The sequence below is a fragment of the Ascaphus truei genome, chromosome 7, assembly GCF_040206685.1.
Source record: "Ascaphus truei isolate aAscTru1 chromosome 7, aAscTru1.hap1, whole genome shotgun sequence".
Classification (NCBI taxonomy): Eukaryota; Metazoa; Chordata; class Amphibia; order Anura; family Ascaphidae; genus Ascaphus; species Ascaphus truei.
This window is the reverse complement of record NC_134489.1, coordinates 1,348,206-1,376,087: the sequence shown is the minus strand read 5'-3', so window position 1 is coordinate 1,376,087 and position 27,882 is coordinate 1,348,206. Positions and strand designations below refer to the sequence as shown.

General features: G+C 45.1%; 2 non-coding genes and 2 pseudogenes across 2 annotated transcripts; all 4 read right to left on the bottom strand.

Moving 5' to 3' along the window:
- Positions 1-9,160: 9,160 nt before the first annotated feature.
- LOC142500562 (5S ribosomal RNA) lies at positions 9,161-9,279 on the bottom strand. Its single transcript, XR_012803108.1, has one exon. It is a non-coding gene; the product is annotated as a 5S ribosomal RNA (ribosomal RNA).
- Positions 9,280-17,057: 7,778 nt separating this feature from the next.
- Positions 17,058-17,176, bottom strand: LOC142500405 (5S ribosomal RNA). Its single transcript, XR_012802964.1, has one exon. It is a non-coding gene; the product is annotated as a 5S ribosomal RNA (ribosomal RNA).
- A 285-nt stretch (positions 17,177-17,461) lies between these two features.
- LOC142500031 (5S ribosomal RNA) lies at positions 17,462-17,580 on the bottom strand (annotated as a pseudogene).
- Positions 17,581-27,620: 10,040 nt separating this feature from the next.
- LOC142500705 (5S ribosomal RNA) lies at positions 27,621-27,739 on the bottom strand (annotated as a pseudogene).
- Positions 27,740-27,882: the final 143 nt, after the last annotated feature.

Genomic DNA, 27,882 nt, shown 5'->3' with positions numbered 1-27,882 from the left:
CGTGAGGGAGCTGCTGGAGCCTCCCACAGGCGGAGACTTGCTGAGTAAACCGCATGACGTCGTCGCGACGCGCATCGCGCACGCGCGCGGGTTGCCCGGCAACCAGACCTAGCATCAGGAAAGCCTAATTGCAAGCTGTTTTTGATCAGTGTCTCTCTGACACCATTGGTGGATCAGTACACACCCCTGCAAGGTAATTGGACCCTTCCCACATATATACCTGCTTCTGCCTGTCCTTGATTGCTGAGCATAAACTCCTGTTTATGCATTGTGCTCACCGCTGCTGTCTAGTTTTGTCTTGAACTTTGTCTGACCTGTTTGACCCTGCCTGTTACTTGGATTTCTACACTCTCCAGCACTTTGACCCCGGCTTCGTTACTCGACTACTCTACCTTCTATTACCCAGGACCTTGGCTACGAAACTCTACCTACCCGGACTCTCCAACCCTGGAACACGGCAAGTACCCTGACTACCCTGACCTCTCCAACCCTACGACGCGGTACGACTAGGACTACGCATTCCGGACAGGACTGCGTGGTTGTGGGTCGGTGCCTATCAATCCCCACCTCAGCCCCGCGGTCTTCCGTCCTGTTTGTGGTGAGCGCAGCGTGACACCCCCCACCCTCCCCTCCGCTCTCCCCCCAACCTCCCCTCCGCTCTCCCCCCAACCTCCCCTCCGCTCTCCCCCCAACCTCCCCTCCGCGCTCCCCCCACCCTCCCGTCCGCTCCCCCCACCCTCCCGTCCGCTCTCCCCCCACCCTCCCGTCTGCTCTCCCCCCTCCCCCTCCTCCTAGCGGGAAATTTAACTCACGGGCACCGCCGGGTCTCTCAGCTAGTTAAGGAAATAAATAACAATTTATTTTGCAACTTGTTCTGTTCAATCAAGTACCCAGGAAAAGGGAGACCAAAGCACCAGCACAAAAGGAGCAGGAAGGACCCAAAACAAAAAATTATTAAAAGGGCACTTTAATGTGACAAAAGACCCATCCAACGCGTTTCGAACGTCACAGCGTTATTTTTCAAGGATAAAACACAATGTAATAACATCCATTATATACCCTCTTACCTGTGGGCCGTTTCGCGCCAAAAAACGGAACCTGATGACATGACGCTACGCGCGTCATCGCGCATGCGCAGAGCGACTCAGTGCCGATCTAAGGGCAAAGCAAGTCTCACAGGCAGTGTGGCCATCTTGGTTAAGGGCAAGTCATAGAAAATCACTGCCCCACTAATACAATACATCCCTACGACGCATACATGCAGTGCTAATCACTGCGCATGCGCATTGCGACGAGGCAAACATCAACAATGCTGAAATACAAACGTTAAGAAATATAGAAGATAGAGAGAAAAAACATTCTATAATAGGAAAATTGAGAAAAACATAATAACTTCCAACTTATACTGACACATATGGGATAAATAAGAGATATTCAGCATTGTTGATGTTTGCCTCGTCGCAATGCGCATGCGCAGTGATTAGCACTGCATGTATGCGTCGTAGGGATGTATTGTATTAGTGGGGCAGTGATTTTCTATGACTTGCCCTTAACCAAGATGGCCACACTGCCTGTGAGACTTGCTTTGCCCTTAGATCGGCACTGAGTCGCTCTGCGCATGCGCGATGACGGAGCAGGGTAGAGACGGTTACATCAGGGAGGCTTTACGCCAACTGGATGATGGCCGGTCCTATCGTGTACTACCCGCCGATCCCACTCCTCACTTCTTGGATGTCCTTACTGAACTGGTTGACTCAGGTGTTATTATGGAAGTTTTATCCAAGGAAGAGGTTAAATACATTAGACCATCACATCCCATTATCCCTATCTTCCACCATCTCCCAAAGATCCACAAGACATTGGTCAACCCTTCGGGTCGTCCAATTGTCTCCAGCATTGGATCTTTGGGAGATGGTCTGTCAAGATATGTGAATGGTTTTCTTCAGCCATTTGTTAGGAAGTTTCCCTCATTTATACGGGACTCTGGTGATCTTCTTGATCAGATCAAAAATGTTAATTGGGGCAACCATTACTTGTGGGTAACACTTGATGTTACCTCTCTGTATTCAGTTATACAACATGATCATGGGATGGCAGCTGTCCGCCAATTTATTGAGATACCAGAAATTTCAATCTTTCAGTCGGCTTTTATTTTGGACGCTATTCATTTTTTACTCACGCACAACTTTTTCACATTTAACAATAAGTTTTATTTACAATTAATTGGCACTGCTATGGGCACAAGTTTTGCTCCTTCTTTTGCAAACTTATTTATGGGGTGGTGGGAAGCACTCTATATATTCAAGCACAAATTCTTTTCGTCACAATATTGTTTTTTATAAAAGGTTTGTGGATGACTTAATTATTATCTGGAAAGGGGATGTCACTATACTTCACGCTTTTGTATCCTATCTTAATGACAATATTTACAACTTAAAATTTACACTAAATTTTCATTTTCATCACATTGAATTTCTGGATCTACAATTATTTGTAGATACTGCACCGACACACTTTATTCGAGCAAATACCCAGTATGTACCTGGCAGATACCTGGAATGCGCCGCTCCTCACCTCTGACAAACCCCGTTGCGTTTGCCTTCCCAGCCTGGGTTCATGCCTGGCTGACGGGCGGCTGATCTGTTAAATGATAATGATTAGGATTTAATAGGTTGCAATGCTTCGCGTGTCTACCAGATGGCATAAATTCATGAATTGTAATGCAGTATATATATATATACTGTGCAGTATTGCAGCCAGCGGGAATAAAATGCTTCAATCCCTGCCTGGAAAATACCTCAATGCACTCGGGCAGAAAACAGTCACAAACCTCAATACACCCGGGTATACCCGAATTCGTGGAACTAGCCGAGCTCGAATAAAGTGTGTCGCCAGTGTATAGATAAAAAAAATCCAAACAGATGTGTGTAGGAAGTTAAACGCAAGAAATACATTTCTTAGGGCGGACAGCTGCCATCCATCTCATATTATAAAAGCCATACCCAAGGGACAGTTCCTCAGACTGAGAAGAAACTGCTCCACATTTAGTGGTTTTCTTTCTCAGTCTGAGGAACTGACGAAGAGGTTTTTGGAAAGGGGATATCCTAAATCCCATATAGCAATTGCTTTCAATAATGCAGTACAAACAGAGAGGGCATCATTGTTGCCCGCACATTCAATTGGGGATTCTCGCCTTGGCAATACTGAGACCATTGTTAATAAACAGGGTACACATGGATTGGTAAAGTCTAAAAATAAATGTCCTCTTTTTATTTCACAGTTTAATAAACAAAGTGGAAAAATTAACTCTATAATTTCAAAACATTGGAATGTCCTATCCATGAACCCTGTCCTTAAAAAATATGTTGAACCTGGTCCTACTTTTGTATACCGTAGAGCGAGAACAATTGGATCTTATGTCTCACCAAGTGAACTTAATACTTCTGGGTCTACAAAACGATTTATCACCAGGGGTTCCTTTAAATGTGGCTCTTGTAGTGTATGCAAACACATGAAGCCGGCAAAACGTTTTCTACAGTATGCCTTGCCGCAGCCACATGATGTGAATAAAGTAAAAAATAAGGAATTTAAGATCAACAGTTTTATAAATTGTAAAAGTCAATTTGTTGTTTATCTCATAACATGTGGTTGCGGCAAGAGATATGTGGGTAGAACGACTGGAGCCCTTAAGGTCAGGATGTTAGAGCACTTGAGGCTCATAAGATTGAAAGACACCAATCATCCTATTTCCAAACATTTCACGGAATGTGGTCAGGGAGGAACAAGTAATTTTTCCTGATCACCCTGGCAGTGGGCACCATTGGGTTAATCCTTTCTCACTCTAGGTAGGACAGGAAATAGACTTTTGCAGGTAGGCCATATAAGGCCCCTCCCTCTACCTGCACCTTAGTCTTTTTCCTGTCCTCACAGCTAGGAGTAGGATTTGTTATTTTCTAACAGGACTCACCTACTGCACCTTGTGCAGATATCCAGGGTCTCAGCCTCTCTGCCCTGAAGCTCCGGGCGACGCGCCCTACGGGTGGCAAGACGGAGACCCCTTAGAGTCGGGGGAGCCCCTGGTTGGGGGGGGGGAGCAGCCGCGGGCGGGGAAGCTTAGGTGCAAAGCCCCAGGACCAATCGAAGGCGCACAGCAGCTGCAGCTGGGAGCCTTGGAGGCCCAGACTCACGCATTAGCGTCTGGTATGCTGCGGTAAAGTACCCAGCAGCCCGCTACACGCGGAGGGGGGAGCAGCCATAGCTGCGAGTGGAGGAAGGCTCAATTGACCGCGCTAGCGTCTGGGACGCGGCGGTAAACTACCCCAGGAACTCTGCTGCGAACCGAAGGAGGTTCATATTGACCGCGTGAGTATCTGAAATACTGCGGTAAAAGGGTACAGTGCACGCGGCCGCTCGAGAGCGCGTGTGTCACGGCCGGCCGGCAGATGCGTGCACAGACACGCGAGCCGTGCACGAGCACTTGATGACGTCAGAGAAGCGACGACCACACTGTGTGTATGTGTGAGTGAAAGCTGCAGCATGGAACGCTCAGCAGGGAGAAGCCAAGTGCTGGATATGGATTAAAAAATGGAAACACCCAAAACTTCAGTTCCCAAGGCAAGGTGAGTCCTTAGTTTTAGTTCTACATGGGAAAGAGAGATGGTATATATACATTAGGGTGTATGTTTAGTATTTATTTTGTTTTTATAAATTAGTTCGGTGGTTACCCTCCCAGAAGCGGGATCTTCAAAAGGGACGGGGGTATCCCTGCAACATAAATGAAAGGTTGCTAAGAAAACTAAATGGTGTTCAGCTTGTGAGAAACCAGCCCTAATAGGGAAGTAATTATGTGAAGATTGTCTTAAGACACCTGCAGGTGATACCAATGAACAAATGAGCACTTTCCTTATTGATGAAGGAGGCTGTTAAACAGAGTGTTGATGCGGCTGTCCAGCAAGCTGTTAACCCTGCGCAGGAAAGATCTAGATCCCAGACCAGTCTGGATAAGGGGAAAGGTTTTTCATCATATGGGTCTGAAATTGATTGTTTTCATGTGTCAGAGAGTGAAATGGATTCATCAGATCAAGATATTCAGGAAGGAATCTGAATTTGATGTAGAAAGGGTGGATCCACTCATCAAAGCCATGATACAGGCTTTGGAACTGGAAGACACTGAGGAGTTAACCCACAAAAAAAGATAAACTTTTTGGGGCGAGACAAAGAGTGTCCTGGCTGCTTCAAGAGTTTCTGTACTGGCCTACTGTTTACAAGCTAAGCGGTCTGCTGCTGCTGCTGCTGCTTTATAAAGATAGAGTCTTTACTATCCATCAAGTAATTAAGGACCTCATTCAGGTGGAGTTGGCGCAACCAGACGCCAGAGTATTTACGCCTAAAAGGTTTGGGAAGATGTATCCATTCCCACAAGAGGAGGTAAAATTTTGGGATGTCAGCCCAAAGGTGGATACTGCTATTTCCAGAATAGTAGGAAAGACCACAATTCCAATAGAGGAACTTGCGTCATTGGAAGACGCTATGGATAGGAAGATGGATACGTATGGAAGAAAGCATATGTTACCGCAGGAACATCCTCAAACCTGCCATAGCAAATAAGTCAGCAGCAAGGGCTATGCGAGTGTGGATTGCCAACATGAAGAAGCAATATACAAAGGTGTGGGAAGAAGTGCAATTCTTAAAGCACTGTCCGAAGTAAAATGAGCAGCCAAATCTATGGTGCTGGCGGTATCAGCAAGAAGGGCTTTATGGCTCAGACAGTGGATGGCTGACACAGCATCAAAGAACAACTTGTGTGGATTACCATTGAAGGTGAGTTCCTCTTCGGTAACAAACTGGATGCAATAATAGCAAAAGCATCAGGAGGTAAGAGCATTTTTTACCTCAAGAAAAGCAGAAGATTCAGTTTCCAACAGGCTAATAGAAACCAATATAAGGAAGCAAGGCATATAGACCTGGCAGGTCATCTCCAAGACAAACAACATGCAGGGGCGGCCAGAACCGTTTTTTTCGTGACAGTTGCCAGTAGGAGGGCGACTGAAGCAGTTTTCTGCAACATGGGCCCAAACAATACAGGACAATTGGGTATTACAGACCATTCGTCAGGGGTACAGTATAGAATTCAGAGAGATGCCAAGAAGAAATATGTTCTTAACATGGATACAGTCCAAGGAAAAAAGAAGGCAGATGAATTCGGCTTTAAAGAAATTATTACAAGCAGAAGTAATAAAGAAGGTACCTCAGGAAGAGGAATTTTCTAGTAAAGAAACCTACAGGGGAGTACAGAGCAATTCTAGACCTAAGAAGTGTGAATTTATTCTTGAAAATAAGAAAATTCAAGATGGTGTCGTTGAACCTGATTATTCAAGAGGTACAACCAGGAGACTGGATGGTGGCAATAGAATTAAAAGATGCTTATCTACATGTGCCCATAGCAAAGGGACACCAAAGATGCCTAAGGTTTACAGTAAATCAAGATCATTATCAGTACACAGCACTGCCATTTGGTCTGGCGACTTCCCCAAGGACATTTACAAAGGTTCTAGCCCCTCTAGTGGCAAAAATGAGAGAAGAGGGGTAGAAATATACCCATACTTGGACGACATCCTGGTAAAATCAATGAGTCTGGAGAAACTCCAGCAAGACCTGAAGATGGTAATAACCTTCCTGGAACACCACGGTTGGTTAATAAACAGAAACAAGAGCCATCTCATGCTCACTCAGCTGTTAAGATTTCTGGGGGTAGAATTTGATACAGCAAAAGGAGAAGTGAGACTACCAGACGCAAAGAGGCAAGGCATAGCCATGCAACAAAGAATCTCAGGAAAGCTACCAGGACTTCAGCAGAAGAATGCATGAAGCTCCTAGGGAAATTCGCTTCAACATTAAGCGTCAGAAAATGGGCAGCAATACATATGAGACCACTGCAAAACAATTTTCGGCAACAATGGAACGGGAATCACAAGGAGACAAGACAAAGAATCTTGTTACACCCACACACAAAACAGGAACTAAAGTGGTGGGAAGATACCCGAAACCTGGAAAAAGGACAAACACTACACCCAGTGCACTGGGTAAGAATTACAACAGATGCGAGCAACACAGGTTGGGGTGTCCAGAGGGGAGAAACATTGGTGCAAGGAACCTGGACAAACCAGGAAAAGCATCTTCCATCAAATCTGCTGGAATTAAAAACAGTACAAAGGGCCTTAGAGCAGAAAGCTGATGAACCTCACAGCAGAAATCCTCTGCCACTTGTCGGAAATTACAGCCATACATATCCCAGGACTAGAAAATGTCACAGCAGACTTTCTAAGTCGGAACATCATACACCCAGGAGAATGGGCATTATATCCACAGGTGTTTCAAGAACTGGTAGAGCGATGGGGTCAGCCAGACATAGATCTCATGGCGACACACCAAAACCGCAAGGTAAGGAACTACTGTGCCAGACCGTTTCATCCAAGCGCACAAGGTACAGATGTTCTCAGTTTCAAATGGCACTTCAAGTTGGTATACCTGTTCCCTCCAATTCCCCTAATTCCGGAAACAATCAGGAAAATCAGGGAAGACCAAGCAGAGGTGATATTCATAGCACCATACTGGCAAAGAAGGCTTTGGTTTACACACTTGGTAAATATGGCAGTAGATACACCATGGCACATACCAGATCGCAAAGGGCTGATGCGACAAGGGCCAATATGTCATCCGAATGCCAAACAATGGGCTTTGACGGCATGGCGATTGAGCGGTAAACATTGAGACAGAAAGGTTGTTCAGACAAAAAAATTCAAACCCTGTTACAAGCAAGGAAAAGTTCCACATCAAGAGTATACCATAGAATCGGGCTTTGCTTTTGCGATTGGTGTGAAAAAGAGAAACAAAATTTCCTTTCACCAAGAATTGTATCTATAGTGGAGTTCCTGCATAAAGAATTTGAGAAAGGTCTCAGTCTCAGCTCATTGAAAGTACAGGTGTCTGCACTATCAGCTTTGTTGGAAAGAAATCTGGCAATGGAAAGATTGATAATCAGGTTTTTTCAAGCAGTTAAAAGGTTAAAACCTCAAATCTAGAACAGGGTACCTACATGGGACTTGTCTCTAGTGTTGGATGTATTAACAGCAGCTCCGTTTGAACCTATACAGGAGATAGGCCTAAAATGGTTGTCATGGAAAATGGCGTTTCTGATAGCAATCACCTCAGCAAGGAGAGTGGGAGAACTACAGGCTCTATCAGCCAAGGAACCATTCCTAGTCATACATCAAGACAAAGCAGTTCTCAGACCAGTACATCAATTCCTGCCAAAGGTGGTATCACAGTTCCACATTAATCAAGAAATTGTGATTCCGTCAATTTGTCCAGAACCAAAAAATTAGAAAGAAGAATGACTACACAAGTTAGACGTGGTAAGATGTCTTAAAGTATACCTGGAAAGGATGCGAGATATCAGAAAGTCAGACAAATTATTCGTCATTCCAGAGGGACCAAAGAAAGGACAAGCAGCATCAAAGACAACAATTTCCCAGTGGATTGTGTCTTGTATTAAAAAAGCTTATGAAAGCAAAGGACAAGATAAACCTTTGAACGTTAAAGCTCATTCTACAAGGGCCATGGCTACTTAATGGGCATTTAAGGCCCAGGCTACACCAGGACAAATATGCAAAGCAGGTGTCTGGTCTTCATTCAATACATTCTTGAAATACTACAGACGTACAATCATCAGCTGACGCAAGCTTTGGGCGTAGAGTGTTAGAAACTGTAGTGAAATAAGTGTAAAGTGTAATAAAGGTCAAACTGATAAGGCATTAAACTGGTGTTGTCTATTCTGATGTATCCCTCCCTAAAATTTGCACTGCTTGGGTATGTCCCAATGGTGCCCACTGCCAGGGTGATCAGAAAAGGAGAAAATTTAAACAACTTACCGTAATTTTCTTTTCCTGGAACCATGGCAGTGGGCACATAGGCATTAGACATGCATAGGGAGGGTAACTATGTGCCCACTGCCATGGTTCCAGGAAAAGAAAATTACGGTAAGTTGTTTAAATTTTCTCCTTTCTTTGCCACTGCGGGAAAAAGTAGCAAGAAATAAAACATTGTCTTTTGCTGCGAGGAATGCCATGTATATTTTAATTAGGGAAGTGAAAAATAAAAACACCTACAGCACCTGGTATTCCCAGGCAGTCTCCCAACCCGGTACTAATCAAGCCTCACACTGCTTAGCTTCCGAGATCTGACGGGATCGGGCGCTTTCAAGGTAGTATGGCCGTAGGTGGAGATTGCTGTCTCATGATATCCTCTCATTCTTAAATTCATGAGCCTATATCTTGCTCCATGCATACACAGAGACTGAGAAAAGGACAGGTGCACTCAAATGTACTATAGACGGAATTCTTGATGTCAGAATTCTTGATGTCAGAATTCTATTTTGGAAGGTTGCATTGTGTTGAACTTTCTGAGGAAAAAACGATATATTTCTTTGCCACTGCGGGAAAAAGTAGCAAGAAATGAAACATTTTCTTTTGCTGCGAGGAATGCCATGTATATTTTCATTAGGGAAGCGAAAAATAAAAACACCTACAGTGGGGGGCGTGCCGATGACGTCATCCAGGACAGACGGGTAAAGGCTGAGCTCCAGAGACCCACCTGAATAACCGTTGATTTTCGCCTTTTTACCCCGGGCAAAACCCCCGAAAAAAGCCCCTGACGACCCTCTAAAACCAGTGGCATGGCTAATAAGGGGAAAAATCCACCGATTCAGGGGGTGGGCAAGTACTTCAACCCCTGCAAAACAGCCCGCTGACACGGGGAGTAGAAGGCAAGATGGCGCCCAGGCTTCGGGCCCAAGAGGCAAACAAGGCCTCTCAGACACAGCAAGCCCTACTGAGACCCCCCCTTCCCCGGACGGGAGGATCACGAAGGAATATCTGGAGGAACTCCATGCCAAACTCCAACGTTCATTACAGGCCAATATAAAGGACGCGGTGGCGGAAATTAGGCATGATATCCAGGGTCTGCAGGAACGCACTACCACACTGGAAACCAGACTGGATGAGGCCTTACACCACCAATCGGAGGCCGATGATGAGATTATACACCTGGGCCAAGAAATAAATACGCTCCGAGACAGATTGGAAGATAAGGAAAACGGATCGCCGCCAGATTCTGCGGATCCGCGGCATCCCTGAGGCGGTACTACCCACGCATCTACGAGCATACCTGAATGATTTCTTCCTCTCCATATGCCCAGACCTTGATCCCCAGGATTTGGAACTTGATAGGGCGCACAGAGCCCTGGGCCCGCGCTCCGAGGACCCAAACCGTCGGCGGGACGTGATCGTGCGACTCCACAGCTACTCCACCAAATACAAACTAATAGGAGCTAGCAGAGGGAGGGACACGATCGCGTTCCGAAGCGAACCGCTTCAGGTCTATAATGACCTCTCCAAGCTGACAGTGGATCGACGTAAAGCGCTACGTCCCCTAACGTTACTCCTCCGCGAGAAAGGAATAAAATATAAATGGGGTTTTCCCTTTAAATTGATTATTCCCCACAAGGGTAAATTCCTTACCATCCGGCACCCAGAGGACATGGTACACCTAGCAAAAGCTCTGGGCCTTCCCGTGGATTCCCTCCACAATCTGCCCACCCAGCTGGTAACCAAAACCAGGATAAAGATGACCAACCTGTGAGAGCCTCGGAGCGGATTGCGGAACAAAGACAATCCCGGGACAGATAAAGAGAGATCCACAGTCATTCCAGCTTCCCGCCCGGGTCCACGCCACCATCAGCCCCGAAACCCCTTCAAAATGGCACCTGAAGCGGCCTTACCTCCCCACGTGGAAGGCCTCCGAGCCGCAGCCGCGAAGTATCCTTCTTCCTTCCCGGATCCAGCAGTCTTGCCAAGGACAATCGGAGGACCGACACCGCGCAGCCAACTTCGGATTTCCGCAGCAAGCCTCGGTTCCCGTCGGGGAGAACACCATCGCCTGCTCTGAAATTTCCTCAAAATGGCGCCCGGAGCGACCTTGCCAGCCCACGTGGATCCCTCAAACGAGCTGCAATCTCCCTCCACAAAATGGCACCCGGTGAGGACGTCCCCGTCCGCGGAGCGCCACGAGGTCTACTGACGAGCCATGACTGACGTCAACAAGGTGCGCGACTCACATCCGGCACCGACGGAAGCCTCGCCTGAACCCGGAGGCGATACTTGTACCAGAACACCAGGGCTCCCGAGTGACCTCCAGCCGAAGGGTCACACGTCACTCCCAGTTCAAGTTTGCCCGGCGCTCCCCCCCTCGGCCGAGGGGACCTCCCTAGGCATTCTATCTTTCTCACCGGACCCCTGGTTCCCCCTCCCTCCCTCCCTGGAAGAATGCCACCAGCGCAAGACTTCACAGACCCGCCCACGCCCTTCCGTGGACAAACGTCTAAGGATAGGGTCTGTAAAACTGTTGTACCTGCATACATTCCCCTCTTAGAGTCTCTCTTCCACCCTAAATTCAGTATGGTTCCCCCATTATTACCCTATTGTTGTGTTACCCCCCACTAGAAGGTTTATTATGATTAGATACCGACTCCTTCCCTCAATCTCCCAGGACCCCCACCCCCCCCTTTTTCCCTCCACCCAACCCCTCCCTCCCCTCTCTCCACCCCCCTCTCTCTCATGTGTCCCCCCCCCTACCCCATAACCAGCCCCCTCCCCATCACCCACGGAACCCCGACCACTGGAGCTCTGATAGGGCAATGCTAGCGTTATAGATATTCCCCCCTTTGATTCAGTACCCCATGAAATGTTGTTGCTGTTGTTGCTATCGTTACTGTTGTCGCTCCGAATGGAGCATAGGTTATTACTCTCGCCTCACTTACAGGCTGAGACAAACTGTTGTTTCTGCTGATATACAGTGGTACAACCCATACGGTTCCTATGTACATGAGCTCAAAGGTGCACTTTTGCCGGATCAAATCACTACTCATATGCCGTATCTCCGCCCCTATGCCCACCCACCCCCCCTCTCTCCCCCTCCCTCTCCACAAGGATCCTACCTTCCCGGAGATGACTCCTAACAATATTATCCCACCAGATATCAAGAGTGTGTAGCCTTTTCCAAAATGTTGGTACTACCTACCCTGGTGGTCAAGGAATATGTAATGTAATGTGTACTTTGCATGTATCATGCTAGCTAAAATGAAAACAAAGGGGGATATGTACATGAACTGACCTCTCACCCTCCCACCTCTACCCACCCACCTCCCCCCCTCCCCTTTCCGTATTTTATCTTTCCTTTTCCTTTTTGGTCCTCCCTTTCTCCCTCCCCTCGTCCCCCTCTATCCCTATGCACCCACCCTCATACCAGCAACTCATCCCCCCACTCCCACCAGCCCTTACCCACTTCCCCCCCTTCCTCCCGGACTCCCAACCTCACCCACACTTCACTACATGGGAAATCCAAAGAAGTTCCTCCCCTTCAATCTCCCCCACACGAAGGGACATGGGGCGTTGGCCGCATAGATCCTATCTGCCCTGCCGGCAATAGGTTCCATAGAAGCCTCTTCAACTAGGATACCCTAGAGAAAATATGCTCGGGTGTAACCGTAGACAGTTAAGGGTCTCTGCCCAGCCCGCCTCTGCTGGAGACCGTTACCGGACCCGCCCCCAAGGGTCTTATACCACACCTTAGATTAGACCAGTTTTCAACCTTTTAGACCCCATTAGGGTCGACTTTCTTCTCTCCTTCTTCTACCCGCTGTTACTGTCCCAGCGGTTCCCCACCCAACCCTCCCCCTCCTCCTCTCCATTTTGGCTGTTTGTCTCTAGCACTACTCCAACGAAAACATACACGCCGATTCCCCTGCAAGGCAGGAAACTCCCGCTACCGAGACTCCCTCTCAAGCCTCCCCCCCCTCAAACCGGAGGGGACCCCACCCACGGGCCAACAAAAGCTTTAGACAAAATGTCTCATCAAAAAGCATTAAAAATTGTTTCCCTAAATGTTAAGGGCCTACATAACAATAGGAAGAGACGCCTGGCTCTCCAGGAAATAAAGAAGTCGGGGGGTGATGTGGTTTTCCTCCAGGAGACACACTTCACATCTCAGGAGCCGCCTAAAACATTTCAGCAAGCGTATCCGTTGAGCTATTTCTCATCATTTAGTAGCAAACGAAGAGGGGTTGCCATTCTGATTCGTCAGGGTACCCCATTTAATCTAACAAAAATTCGGGCAGATCCAGAGGGAAGATTTATTGTGGTATACGGCTCACTTTCAGGCACGGCAATCACCCTTATTAACCTATACGCCCCAAACGAGAACCAGACAGAATTCTTAAAAAAAGTTCTGGAAGAAATTGACCCACAGTACCTATCCTCGCTACTTATCGCAGGGGACCTAAACATGGCTCTCAACCCAAGAGAAGACAAATCGAGCCTCCCAGGATGACAACATTCCACTCAGTCACAAAGACTGGGGAAAAAATTTAAAGACATTATGGGTGACTTTTCTCTTTTGGACATTTGGAGAACAAAACATCAGGGGCAAAGAGATTACACCTTTTACTCGGCACCTCACCAGACCTATTCCCGTATTGACTACTTTCTTGCTACCAAGAACATTCTAGAAGCCACCACACACTCAGATATCGGCCCAATCACGTGGTCAGATCATGCTCCCATCACCATGACCCTATCCATTCCATTTGTGAAAACGATCTCGTATTGCTGGAGACTTAACGACTCCTTACTGAATCACTCTGGGACAGTTCTGGAGCTCAAAAAATCCCTTAGGGAATACTTTCGCATAAATGCAGGGTTCGTCTCATCTCCAGCAAACCTGTGGGAAGCCCATAAGGCGACAATCTGAGGAAATCTCATCTCGATTGCCTCCCACCGGAAAAAAACTAAACTCAAACTAACCAAAGAGCTTACTGACAAAATAATCAGTTTAGAGTAGCAGCACAAAAATAATCCCTCCCGGAGAATTTATAAACAGCTGACAACTGCTAGAAGCGAATTAAGAATCATTCAATTGGATAACGTACAAAAAGCTCTCAAATGGACGGGTCAGAGGTATTATGTTAAAGGGAAAAAGGCCGATAGACTTCTTGCTAGCAAGTTACGAGGTATACAAAAAAGATCGCAAATAACGGCGATCCGGAACGGCTCTGGTGAGCTTCTATATAACGAAAAAAATAGCGGAGGAATTTACCAAATTTTATACCAAATTATATAACCTAAGGGCCAACTCTGCTAACCCAGGCTTAAAGGATCTTTCAGCAGCCACTGACTATCTAGCAGATTGCGATCTCCCCTCGCTAACAGAGGAGGAAAATCTTATCTTGAACGCCACAATCACAGCTGAAGAACTAGAAATGGCTGTAAAGGATTCAAAAATCTCCAAAATGCCGGGCCCTGATGGTTTTACAAATGCCTACTATAAGAAATTTCTCCCCATCTTGTCCACCCATCTATTGAGCTTGTTCAACTCATTCTTAGAAGGGAGTCCTATCCCGTCTTCAATGTCGTCCGCCAATCTGGCTATAATACTCAAAGAAGGGAAGGACCCCACCCAATGCGGAAGTTATAGACCAATCTCACTGTTGAACAATGATCTAAAATTATATAGTAAAATCTTGGCGAACAGACTTAATCCTATCCTCCCGAGACTAATACACATGGACCAGGTCGGGTTTGTCATGGTCCGCCAGGCCTCAGACAATACCCGTAAAATCATTAACCTAGTTGACCACGCCCACCTTTCAGGAGCAAAGGCGATGCTATTAAGCCTTGACGCGAAGAAGGCATTTGACAGAATTGACTTGCTATTTTTAGATCAAACACTGACAAAATTTGGGTTCAAAGATTCGTTCCTGAAGGGTGTCCAAGCGCTATATCAAAACCCATCAGCCTCAGTAAGACTATCAGGTGGAGGCCCCGAACGATTCCAAATTCGCAATGGAACCTGACAAGGATGCCCCCTCTCCCCTCTCCTTTTCGCCCTCACGATCGAACCACTGGCGACTAGAATAAGACAAAACCCGAATATCCAGGGTATCCCCCTCGATCAAGAACAATACAAAATTTCCCTTTTCGCTGATGATTTCATTCTAACTCTGACTGAGCCCCTAACTTCCCTCCCTAACCTTCAGATGGAACTAACGGAGTTTGGAAAGGTATCAGGATATAAAATAAACAGCGACAAATCAGAGGCCCTAAATCTTAGCCTCCCAGATCCCGTAGTCAAACTCCTTAAACTAAATTTTAGCTACAGATGGTGCCCTTCACACATTAAGTATCTGGGAATTAATGTGTCAAGGCACTACCGGGATAACTACCCGAAGTTATGGGACAAGATCAAAAAGGATCTAGATCAGTGGGAAGGTTACCAGATCTCGTGGTTCGGGAGGATGATCTCCGCAAAAATGAATATACTCCCAAGAATGTTATACTTTTTTCAGACACTCCCGATCCACGTTCCGGCCACTGATCTAAAATACATACAGAACAGATTGCTCCACTTCATTTGGCAGGGCAAGAGGCACAGAGTAGCCAGATCGGTCCTGATGGCCGCGAGATCCAGAGGGGGGTTGGGGGTACCAGATTTATATAAATACTACTTAGCTGCCCAGCTCAAGCAGGTAGTAATGTGGAACTCAGACCCGACCCGTTGTTGCTGGGTAAAAATAGAGACTCAATATGCCAAAATGCCTTCTTTGCAAGCCTACCTCTGGAGCCTGGACAGAGGAGATGGGCAAATATATAATCTTAAACTGCAGGCCTCACGATACACGTGGGACGTCTGGAATAGATGCAAAATTAAATATGACCTCTCCTCAACAAGCTCTCAACTGACCCCTATCTTTAACAACCCGAAATTCCCTCCGGGATGTGGATCTAAACTGTTCGTCCAATTCAACACACGGGGTACAGAGGCGATTGCTGATCTTCTGAGCCTAGGGACGCTCCTGAGCTATCAAGAACTGAGGACTAAATATAAAATTCGGGAATTGGACATATTTAAATATCTACAAATCAGAAATTTTGTACGGACCACCTGTCCTCTTCAAGAATACCCCACTCTCACTAAGTTCAAACACCTTTGCGAGGTTGAGACTCACCAGAAGGGTCTAATCTCGGAAATATATAATGTATTAGAGCACTCAACGACTCCCACACAGCATGACTACATGCTCAGATGGTCAGCAGACCTGAGTATGAATATAGAAAGAGAGACGTGGGATGAAATCTGGCAGGCAGCCTCAGAAACTTCCCTATGTACTACAATTAAGGAAAATATTTACAAGATCATGTTTGGCTGGTATCTTACCCCAGCACGATTAAACCAGATCTACCCTCTGGCATCAGACCTATGCTGGAGAGGCTGTGGTAATAGAGGGGACATGGTCCACATCTGGTGGTCCTGTCCAGAAATTGTGAAATACTGGGCCAAGGTCCAAATTTTGATAAAAGAGGTCACCGACCTAGAAATACCTATTGAACCACTGACCTACCTGTTGGCCGCGCCAATGCCAGACATTGTCCGGCCCACCAGGAAATTCATATCCTTCATTCTTACCGTGGCTAGATGCTGTATTGCGGCCTCTTGGAGGAAAACGACCACACCAGCACTGAATACAATCAAAAACAGAATCGGTGATGTGACGATTATGGAAAGGCTTACCGCCATCGTTAGACAAAAATTTCCCGCCTTTGAGGATATCTGGGAACCCTGGATCCTCCTTACTAGAGAGTGTCAGCCAACTCTGACGGGTCGAGGCCCACCCCCTCCCCGTAAAGGACTAATAAACTGTCCGAAATAGAGAACCTACAACAGCCAAATGGGTTACCCCCTCCCCCTTTCCCTCCCCTTCCTCCTCACCCCCCCTCTCTTTGCCTTCCTTCTCCGAAGGCATCCCCCCTTTTCTCTGGCAACTCTGGTTGCCACTCTGCTTCTCCCACAGAAAAGTTGTTCAAAATTTTTTTTTTAGGCTGTGATATTTGCTATGACAGTTGTATTGTTTAATTGCCTAATAAAAACACTGAAAAAAAAAAAAAAAACATCTACAGCACCTGGTATTCCCAGGCAGTCTCCCAACCCGGTACTAATCATGCCTCACGCTGCTTAGCTTCCGAGATCTGATGGGATCGGGCGCTTTCAAGGTAGTATGGCCGTAGGTGGAGATTGCTTTCTCATGATATCCTCTCATTCTTAAATTCATGAGCCTATATCTTGCTCCATGCATACACAGAGACTGAGAAAATGACAGGTGCACTCAAATGTACTATAGACGGAATTCTTGATGTAAGAATTCTATTTTGGAAGGTTGCATTGTGTTGAACTTTCTTAGGAAAAAACGATATATTTCTTTGCCACTGCGGGAAAAAGTAGCAAGAAATTAGACATTTTCTTTTGCTGCGAGGAATGCCATGTATATTTTCATTAGGGATGCGAAAAATAAAAACACCTGCAGCACCTGGTATTCCCAGGCAGTCTCTCAACCCGGTACTAATCAAGCCTCACCCTGCTTAGCTTCCGAGATCTGACGGAATCGGGCGCTTTAAAGGTAGTATAGCCGTTGGTGGAGATTGCTGTCTCATGATATCCTCTCATTCTTAAATTCATGAGCCTATATCTTGCTCCATGCATACACAGAGACTGAGAAAATGACAGGTGCACTCAAATGTACTATAGACGGAATTCTTGATGTAAGAATTCTATTTTGGAAGGTTGCATTGTGTTGAACTTTCTGAGGAAAAAACGATATATTTCTTTGCCACTGCGGGAAAAAGTAGCAAGAAATGAAACATTGTCTTTTGCTGCGAGGAATGCCATGTATATTTTAATTAGGGAAGCGAAAAATAAAAACACATACAGCACCTGGTATTCCCAGGCAGTCTCCCAACCCTGTACTAATCAAGCCTCACCCTGCTTAACTTCTGAGATCTGACGGGATCGGGCGCTTTCCAGGTACTGCACCGGCAGCTTTTATTCTTACTAATAACTGGCATGTACCTGGCATGTTCCTGGAATGTGACAATTTTCACCCGGAGCATGCCGGGCTCCTTTTGCCTTCCCAGCCATGCGCATTACACGGCTGACGCGCGGTTGATGTGTTAATTAATAATGGTTCAGGATTTACTAGGCTGCAATGCTTCGCGTGTCCGCCAGATGGCATAAATTCATGACATTTAATGCGCCGAATCAGTAATGTGTCGGCACTTGCTGGTGTTTCGTTTAAAAAAGATACTGTACCACAGTGTGCCATTGTAACTTGTAGAGAGTGATGCAGCGCACCGCGATCCAAAGGAAGGACATGTCTGGCCAAAAATGTATTTTCTTTATTGAAGTATCATAAAATCAAGGGATGCAACCCTTCTACGCGTTTCGTGCAAAGCACTTTATCAAGAAGTGATTATACACGATATACACAACATTTATGTAGTAATGGCTGCCAAATCTCGCGATAACTGTGACGTCACACTAATCTCTTATCCAATAGAACATAACTGTCCTGCGCATGCGCATCGCGGCTCAGAACGGGGGAATGACAGTCATAATGCAATCTCCTCACCTCTCCTGAGAAACGCCCCTAGGGGAGTGCCAGGAAGGGAAGAGTAATGACAGAAGAATCTGTATCCGCCCCCATCCCGGCTCTGTATGCCTGCTGCTACTGTGAGACAGCACAAAAATGTGACAGTAAGCATTAAGCTATACATAATCAGAGGAATTGTGAATATTAACCCCATCACAACACATATTATACCCCCATGTGGTGGGAGACTGACATCCAGACTCAAGCCAGCTCATCATCCAGGGAAAACAATTCACCAGAGAGAACTGAACAATGGAGTATGGTGTGTCTCCCCCAATCATGTGGACTGCATATGGGTCAAAAAATCATAACCAAAAGCTCATAAGCAAGAGTCATAAAAAGAAATATGTATTTAAGAAATAAGTAAATGATAATAATTAACATGTGCTTCAATTTTATGAACTAATGCTGTTAAGTCAAATAAATCATATATGGGTTGTAAAAAAAAATCTATATGTATATAACGATACTGGGCAACCATTTAACAAAAAACAAAACATACAATTTTATTAATTAAAAAATATATATATATCTATGAATACATGACAGTACATCTAAAAAAATATACGAGTAACTCGTGTAAAAACAAATGAGCATCCTTGTGATGACAATGAGACATGATTAATTCAAACAGTCTTATTTGTATATTTCATTTTGTGGGGCACCTAAGGAAAATTATCATTCATCTATATGACGACCTCAATACTATTTTTTATATAGAGAATACAAAGCAAGTCTCTCATATTTTATGATATTTTTTAATTTTAGCAAATTCGTATTATCGTATCTATATGCCATTGTAACTTGGCCTTGGCCTTGAGACTGAAGGAAGAGTTGCCAAAATGTATCAATTTAGGCTTTTCATATTAAAGAAAGACAAAGACCAGTTTCAGTTTGTACACTATTCTCCAGAGACCCACCCGCCATGAGTGTTCAAGTGCAGCCTGCTTTCCAAAAACCTGACAGAAGTTACGCGTATTTGATATGGGCTGCGATTAATGCAACAGAGGATTAAATGGCAACAGTTGCTCAAATTTATCAGTATTTTATCGAAAAATATGACTTTTACAAATTTTCGCCAACTCCTCATAAGTGGAAGCGTGCAGTAAGGAAAAGGTTATGTAGTGACCCCTGTTTTCACCGTATTGAGCCCCAATTTGTTGGAGGGTATTGGTGTGTATCACCGGGTTTTTCCCGTATCTATGATCATGGAGGCGGCAAAAGGCAAAGGGTCGTGTTAAAACCAAATAAGAAGCGACAGTCGCTGCCAAGCAATGCACCAGCACCAGAAACGGCTTCCAGTGACGGTCCCACTGTCAGTGACAACCCTGAGCCTGAGGCTGAGCTGGATTTGGCGTGCAGTTTTGATGAAGCTTGCATGTACCTACAAAGCGATTTCCAGCCTCACCTGCTGACTACAGATGGACTAGTCCTGCTGCCAACTATTGACGTGGATGATGAAGAAAGCTGGACTGGCAGTGGACCCGCGCCGGCGCAAGCTGAATGGGAAATTCAATGGTGAGTACTGTCTTGTTGCCGTATTATTTTGGTGGGGCTGGCTGGGTACTTCTTTAGGGGGTTGACCATTACTGTACTGTACTGTACATTAAAACTTTTCTTTTTGTTTTTTCTCAGAAAAGAAAACGGCTAATGGGGGGATTTCGATGGATAATATTGTATTGTATGCTGATGTTTTCCGGCCGTACAGTAGTGTAATAAACCCTGATTAAATAAAACTATGCATTTATTCTACATATTCAGTATCGTTTCATTATTTGTCTTCCACAGTATACTGTACAGTGGTATACAGTGCGTAACATCTATGGGCAAAAATAATTTTATTCCTAGGTGCCCTAGAACAGAAGTTCCCACGTCAATTGCCCGTGAACTTGACCGTGGCCCTAAGTAGTTCCCACGCCAATTGCGCGAATATAATGTAAAATAACCCGTTCTGTGGGTCTGAGCGGGTTGAAATTTACCTATCCCCATGCGGGGGACCCTTGCCATAGTGGCAAAATATCAGCCTCCCAAGACCCCCGGAACCGGAGGTACCAAAAGACAGTTTAGAAGCACATTACCAAAGTGGCTTTTTTTCTGCCATGCAAGTCAATGGCTGAAACCTGAACTTTAACATCACCCTGACTCTGTTCTGTTGATACGAGAGGGTCGCAATTTGCCAAGCAATCCTGTCGCAACTAGGGCTACATGGTGACCGAATTTGAGCGCTCTAGCTCGAACAGAACCGGAGTTCTGGGTTCCAGGTTTCTGCTCATTGTGACTTAGCTGCTTCAAAGCTTTCTCCGCCATTTGCGCTCAATGGTAGGACCCTCCTCGCCGGCGTGACCCTTTCTCGTCGCCATTACTGCTCGGACCCTGTTGGGGTCAAGTGAAGGGGTTCCTAACATCTAGGGGCCAAATAAATTTTATTTCTAGGTGCCCTAAAACAAAAGTTCCCACGCCAATTGACCTAGTTCCCACGCCAATTGCCATAGTTCCTACGCCAATTGCGCGACCAGCCAGTACAAAAACAGTACAAGCCTCTACAGTACACAGTACATTTGTTACACTGGCAAAGCAGCAGATGGAAACAATGTGAGGCAATTCAACATGGTCTTTTATTGGTTATTTACAATATTGAAACATTTAAAGTGCACAGCAATTCAAAACATCAAGAAAAACTGTGAAAATGAAAAAAAACACACAACATCTCCTTTGTTTAAGTACAGCAGGTACTGTAGGGCAAAACATGGAGAGTACAATACAGTTTAGCACAACAGTATGGTCTCACTGACAGTCCTCCACATTGTCCATCCATGGCCGATTCCTTGCATGGCGCAAAACGCCATTAATGCAGTCTCTAACGCCTTTCATTACAGGATCTGTAACTGTATAAAAGCGACGCATTTCATCCAGAATGTTTTTCCTTAAATTGTCAGGAAGGGCCTTTTTTACGCGATTCCCATCGTAGTTCACTTTGAACACCCAGTCGCAGTACAACGTGTAGGGAACCTGGGGCTTAAAAATGATCAAGGCATACTTGTGGGGTGCACCAGCACTCATCACCCTATACTTCTCCCTGAGCTTCAGTGGCAGATCGCGCAGGGTGATGTCGGGCACTGTTTCGATGCGAGCGGGTGTAGGTCTTTTGGGAGCGGGTGTGCTTGTGGCGATGGGCGATGGTAGGATGTCTGAGAGGAAGCTTTCCTCCGGTCGTGGTCGCCGTGTTGTCTCCTGGCGTGGTCTTGATGGGGTTGTCATGTCCTCCTCAACGGCATACATGTACTGGTACACTACATCTTGTGGTGGAGGGGGGGCGCTTGGTGATGGAAGGGGTTCGATGCTCCCATTCATCACATCCATGTCACCCTCCTGCTCCGGCGTCGGGGAAACAGGGGCATTAGCACCGAGCAAATAATGTATGCCCGCAATGTCAGCCTCTATCTTCTCCATCCGTTGATCCATCCGTTGCTCCATTTGTAGCATCCGTTGATCCATCCCTTTGCTCCATTTGTAGCATCCGTTGCTCCACATTTAGCATTGTCTCCAAAAGCAGATCTATCTTTGATAGCAAAATAGAATTCCCGGGGAGATCCAAACTTATCCCATTCAGCATCCGGTCCAACAGCTGCTTCTTGTGCATGGCGTCTGGACATCTGGGGGGATGGGTGCAACGGAGGATGAGATGGGGGTTCCATGGAGAGAAGCGGCATCGATGGAGAGTGGAGGAGGTGACCTGTGGATACCCGGTAGAGGAGAAGCGGCAGCATCGTCGAAGAGGGATGGAGAAGGTGACCTTTGGATTTCCGGGCGAGAAGCAGAGTCATCTAAGCGCAAAGGAGAAATTGACCCGTGGATTTCAGAGGTGGCAGCGTCATCAGATGGAACCGGAGAAGATGGGGGTGGAGAAGACGGGATGAAGATTTCCGGGACAGCTACAGCAGAGTCGTCGAAGCATATGGGTGGAAGTGGTCTGCGGGTGCGATGGGTTGGCTGCCATTCGTTTTCTGTAGAGAGCATATTAGCGTATATCTTCACATAATGAGGCTTATGTTTAAGAAAACCCTTAGCCTTTGGGGTCAGCAGAAGGTTTTCTTTATTGGCCTTAGCCTGTCGCTTTGCCCTTGGCGTGGAAACGGCAACCGCCTTTCGCTTTTTCAGCATGACAGGCACGGCAGAGGTGAGAGGGTTCTTGTGTCCATAGAACCGGGGATGCTCCATGGAAGCAGGTGGCACAATGCAGTACAGTATCTGGACAAGGGCAAGTTCAGATAAAGATCCTGGAGTGGTAGACTATGCAAAGTGTGTGACCTTTTATGCATTGTGGCCAGGTACAGGTGTTGAAAGTGGGCGTACTCTAATGTGAGTCATTACCGTATAAATACACCATCCATTTTGTGGATTGACTGCACATTGAATACACATCGACTAAACATCGAATATACATTCTTGTGTTTGTATTTCTTTCCACTCGCAGCAATGCCTGTTAAAAAGATTTCAAAGGATCTCAGCATGCGAATGAAGGAGATGTACAGGAGCGGACACCGAATTGCTGCTATCCAACGCTGGTTAGCTACTTCTGACCTCGTTATGCCATTAACCACCGTGAGCTATCATGCACAAGGAAAAAACAGAGACCGGAAAAAGGCACCAAGGGTTACAAACGCGTAAGTATATTTATAAAACTTAACAAAATTTTTTTTTTTTTGTATATTTCAATTAATCTTACAACGGTATATACTGAATAGGATGTACTGTATATTTATATTTATATTACAACAGTAGATTTATTTGGTATATTTATATTTATAGTACAACAGTATATATATTTTGTCTATTTATATTTATAGTACAGCAGTATACATTTTTTGTATATTTCAATTAATCTTACAACGGTATATACTGAATAGGATGTACTGTATATTTATATTTATATTACAACAGTAGATTTATTTGGTATATTTATATTTATAGTACAACAGTATATATATTTTGTCTATTTATATTTATAGTACAGCAGTATACATTTTTTGTATATTTCAATTAATCTTACAACGGTATATATATTTTGTCTATTTATATTTAATGTACTGTGCAGTATATTACAACATTGCATTTATATACATCTTATATTGCTGCATATTAATAAAACAATATAATTTCTTTACATTGTAGGGAGACAACTGTTCTGGTGGACAAAATAAGTGAGGAGAATGATGAGAGGAGTGCATTAAGGGTCAAATACACTCTGCAGGAAAAGCACAATCTGACTGTATCCGAGAGCAGCATAAAGAAGATGCGACGCAGCATTGGATGGAAATATGGACGTGTGAGGTTAGTACTGGACAGTACAGGAGGTAAAAGTGTTGTTTCGCAAACTGTATTGCATTGTGCCGCAAATTTTTTTAATTTCTTGTCATTACAGAACGTACCCCATGATACGGGACGCAAACAAAATCAAAAGAGTGCTCCAGGCCCAGGCATGGATCGACCGACAGCGGGGAGACTTTCCAGGATTGCATCTTCACTGATGAGTCTACTGTGTCGCTGGAGAGATTTGCAAGGTTTGCGTTCCACAAAAAAGGTCGCTTATCTTTGAAGCCGCGGCCAAAACACCCTGTGAAGCTGCATGTGTGGGGTGCCATCTCTAGGCGTGGACCGGGATGCATTGTCATCTTTGAAGGTAAAATGTATCAAATATAATGTCGCCTAATGCACTGTACTTGACTAGTGTTGCCTTACCGTATGCACTGTACTGTACTATTGTGCAGTTTTTTGAGCACTTTTCTTTTCTTGCTATAGGAATCATGAATAAAGCTTTCTTCCAAGACAACATTGTGCCCGAGATAGTGCAATACATCACACGAGACTTCCCCAATGGTCACTGCTTCTACCAGGACAATGATCCCAAGCACACCGCGTCAACGGCACATATCCTTGAATGCGGCATCAACTGGGTGAAGACGCCAGCGGAGTAAGTGCAGTAGACCGTGTCCCATTTTTGTTCCCCACTGTTTTTAGCTCTTAAACCAATTGTCCTTTCTTTCCAATGACAGGTCGCCAGACTTCAATCCGATCGAAATGGTCTGGCATCAGCTGAAGGACCATATCCGTAAAGTGGTGAAACCCTCCAAAAAGGACGAGTTGTTGAAAGGCATACTGAGTTTTTGGAAGGATGTACTCACCGTGGAACGCTGCAATAAATATATAGACCACATTGCCACTGTGTTGCCCATTGTCATGGCGCGTAATGGGCAAGCATCAGGAAAGTAGTACTGTGCTGTAGTATTGTAAGTACAGTACAGTATGTTACAGGTAAGTATGGCACAGATTTTTTCTTTCCAGATAGTAAGAGTATACAGTAGTTAGTTTTTTCTTTACAGAGACAGAGAGAGCAGCACCAGCCATTAGGTTACAGATACTCTGTACATAGAATTTAACAGTAGTCAGAGTATACAGTAGTTCCAGTACGGTATACAGTACACTAGTTGGACAGTACTACAGTAACTGCCTACTAACTGCCCCATTTTTTTTCTTTCCAGAGAAAGCTGCACCAGCCACCTACTACAGTAGTTCTGCCATAATACAGTACAGTAACTGCACTAATTTTTGGTTTTCTTGTCGTTCCAGGAAAAACGGTAGCCTAGCGGGATGGGGGCGTTGTGTCCAGTCAAATCTGCTTGTACAGTCAAATGTACAGTATATAAACAGCAGCAATGATGTACACAAAACCTCTCCTCTCTCAATGAACTACTGTACTGCAGATAGAATGAGGAAAAGATAAAGAAAGACTAAAGAAAAATCAATTTTACTATACAGTATGTACAGTACAGTATATTATACACTACATTACAGTACTGTACTGTATACTGTATACTGTAGTATTAAATAATATTCTTATAAATGTGCATTACTCATGTTTCCCCATGTTTCACAAAGGTTTTCCAAATTCGAGAGGGGACTTTTGAAAGCATTACAGTACCGTTCAAAGAACAGGCCTCTAAGGGTTGGGGGAGGGGGATGGTGTGATTAGACCCCAAAGACAACCCCCAAATATAGTATAAAAAGCAAGCCACTTTAACTCCCTGTGCCCCACGCACCAAAAATGTTTTGTGGCAGGCAGAAGAATTTAATAAAGGCTGCAGAATGTTTTATTGTGTATGGATGGTTAAAAAAAGCAAGCCACTTTAACTCCCTGTGCCCCACGCACCAAAAATGTTTTGTTTTCTTGATGTTTTGAATTGCTGTGCACTTTAAATGTTTCAATATTGTAAATAACCAATAAAAGACCATGTTGAATTGCCTCACATTGTTTCCATCTGCTGCTTTGCCAGTGTAACAAATGTACTGTGGACTGTAGAGGCTTGCTGCACTGTTTTTTTACTGGCTGGTCGCGCAATTGGCGTAGGAAATACGGCAATTGGCGTGGGAACTAGGTCAATTGGTGTGGGAACTTTTGTTTTAGGGCACCTAGAAATAAAATTTATTTGGCCCCTAGATGTTAGGAACCCCCTCACTTGACCCCAACAGGGTCCGAGCAGTAATGGCGGCGAGAAAGGGTCACGCTGGCGAGGAGGGTCCTACCATTGAGCGCAAATGGCGGAGAAAGCTTTGAAGCGGCTAAGTCACAATGAGCAGAAACCTGGAACCCAGAACTCCGGTTCTGTTCGAGCTAGAGCGCTCAGATTCGGTCACCATGTAGCCCTAGTTGCGGCAGGATTGCATGGCAAATTGCGACCCTCTCGTGTCAACAGAATGGAGTCAGGGTGATGTTAAAGTTCAGGTTTCTGCCATTGACTTGCATAGCAGAAAAAAAGCCACTTTGGTAATGTGCTTTTAAACTGTCTTTTGGTACCTCCGGTTCCGGGGGTCTTGGGAGGCTGATATTTTGCCACTATGGCAAGGGTCCCCCCGCGTGGGGACCAGGTAAATTTCAACCCGCTCAGACCCACAGAACGGGTTATTTTACATTATATTCGCGCAATTGGCGTGGGAACTACTTAGGGCCGCGGTCAAGTTCACGGGCAATTGGCGTGGGAACTTCTGTTCTAGGGCACCTAGGAATAAAATTATTTTGCCAATAGATGTTAGGCACTGTATACCACTGTACAGTATACTGTGGAAGACAAATAATGAAACGATACTGAATATGTAGAATAAATGCATAGTTTTATTTAATCAGGGTTTATTACACAGTATACTGTACGGCCGGAAAACATCAGCATACAGTACAATATTATCCATCGAAATCCCCCCATTAGCCGTTTTCTTTTCTGAGGAAAAAAAAAAGAAAAGTTTTAATGTACAGTACAGTAATGGTCAGCCCCCTAAAGAAGTACCCAGCCAGCCCCACCAAAATAATACGGCAACAAGACAGTACTCACCATAGAATTAAAATTCATTTCCCCCCAGATGTTAGTAACCCCCTCACCTACTGTACTTTAAAATAAATTAAATATGCAATTTTACTATTACTGCGCGCACACGCACAGACTGTGTACTGCAGGTTGAACGCGAAGGTATTAGACTTCAGAGACAACAGCTCGCAAGCGCCCCCATGCATTTTTACACCGCATTGCAGTATTGCAGCAAGCCGGAATAAAATGCTTAAATCACAGCCGTGGAAATAACGCTATACACCCCGGGAGAAAATGACACAAAACCGCACATCACCGGGATACTCTGAAATTCGCGGAGCTAGCCAAGTAAGAATACATTTGGTTGCCAGTGTAGTATGGTCGTAGGTGGAGATTGGTGTCTCATGATATCCTCTCATTCTTAAATTCATGAGCCTATATCTTGCTCCATGCATACACAGAGACTGAGAAAATGACAGGCGCACACAAATGTACTATAGACGGAATTCTTTATGTCAGAAATCTATTTTGGAAGGTTGCATTGTGTTAAACTTTCTGAGGAAAAAACGATATATTTCTTTGCCACTGCGGGAAAAAGTAGCAAGAAATGAAACATTTTCTTTTGCTGCGAGGAATGCCATGTATATTTTAATTAGGGAAGCGAAAAATAAAAACACCTACAGCACCTGGTATTCCCAGTCAGTCAACCAACATGGTACTAATCAAGACTCACCCTGCTTAGCTTCCGAGATCTGAAGGGATCAGGCACTTTCAAGGTAGTATGGCCGTAGGTGGAGATTGCTGTCTCATGATATCCTCTCATTCTTAAATTCATGAGCCTATATCTTGCTCCATGCATACACAGAGACTGAGAAAATGACAGGCGCACACAAATGTACTATAGACGGAATTCTTGATGTCAGAATTCTTGATGTC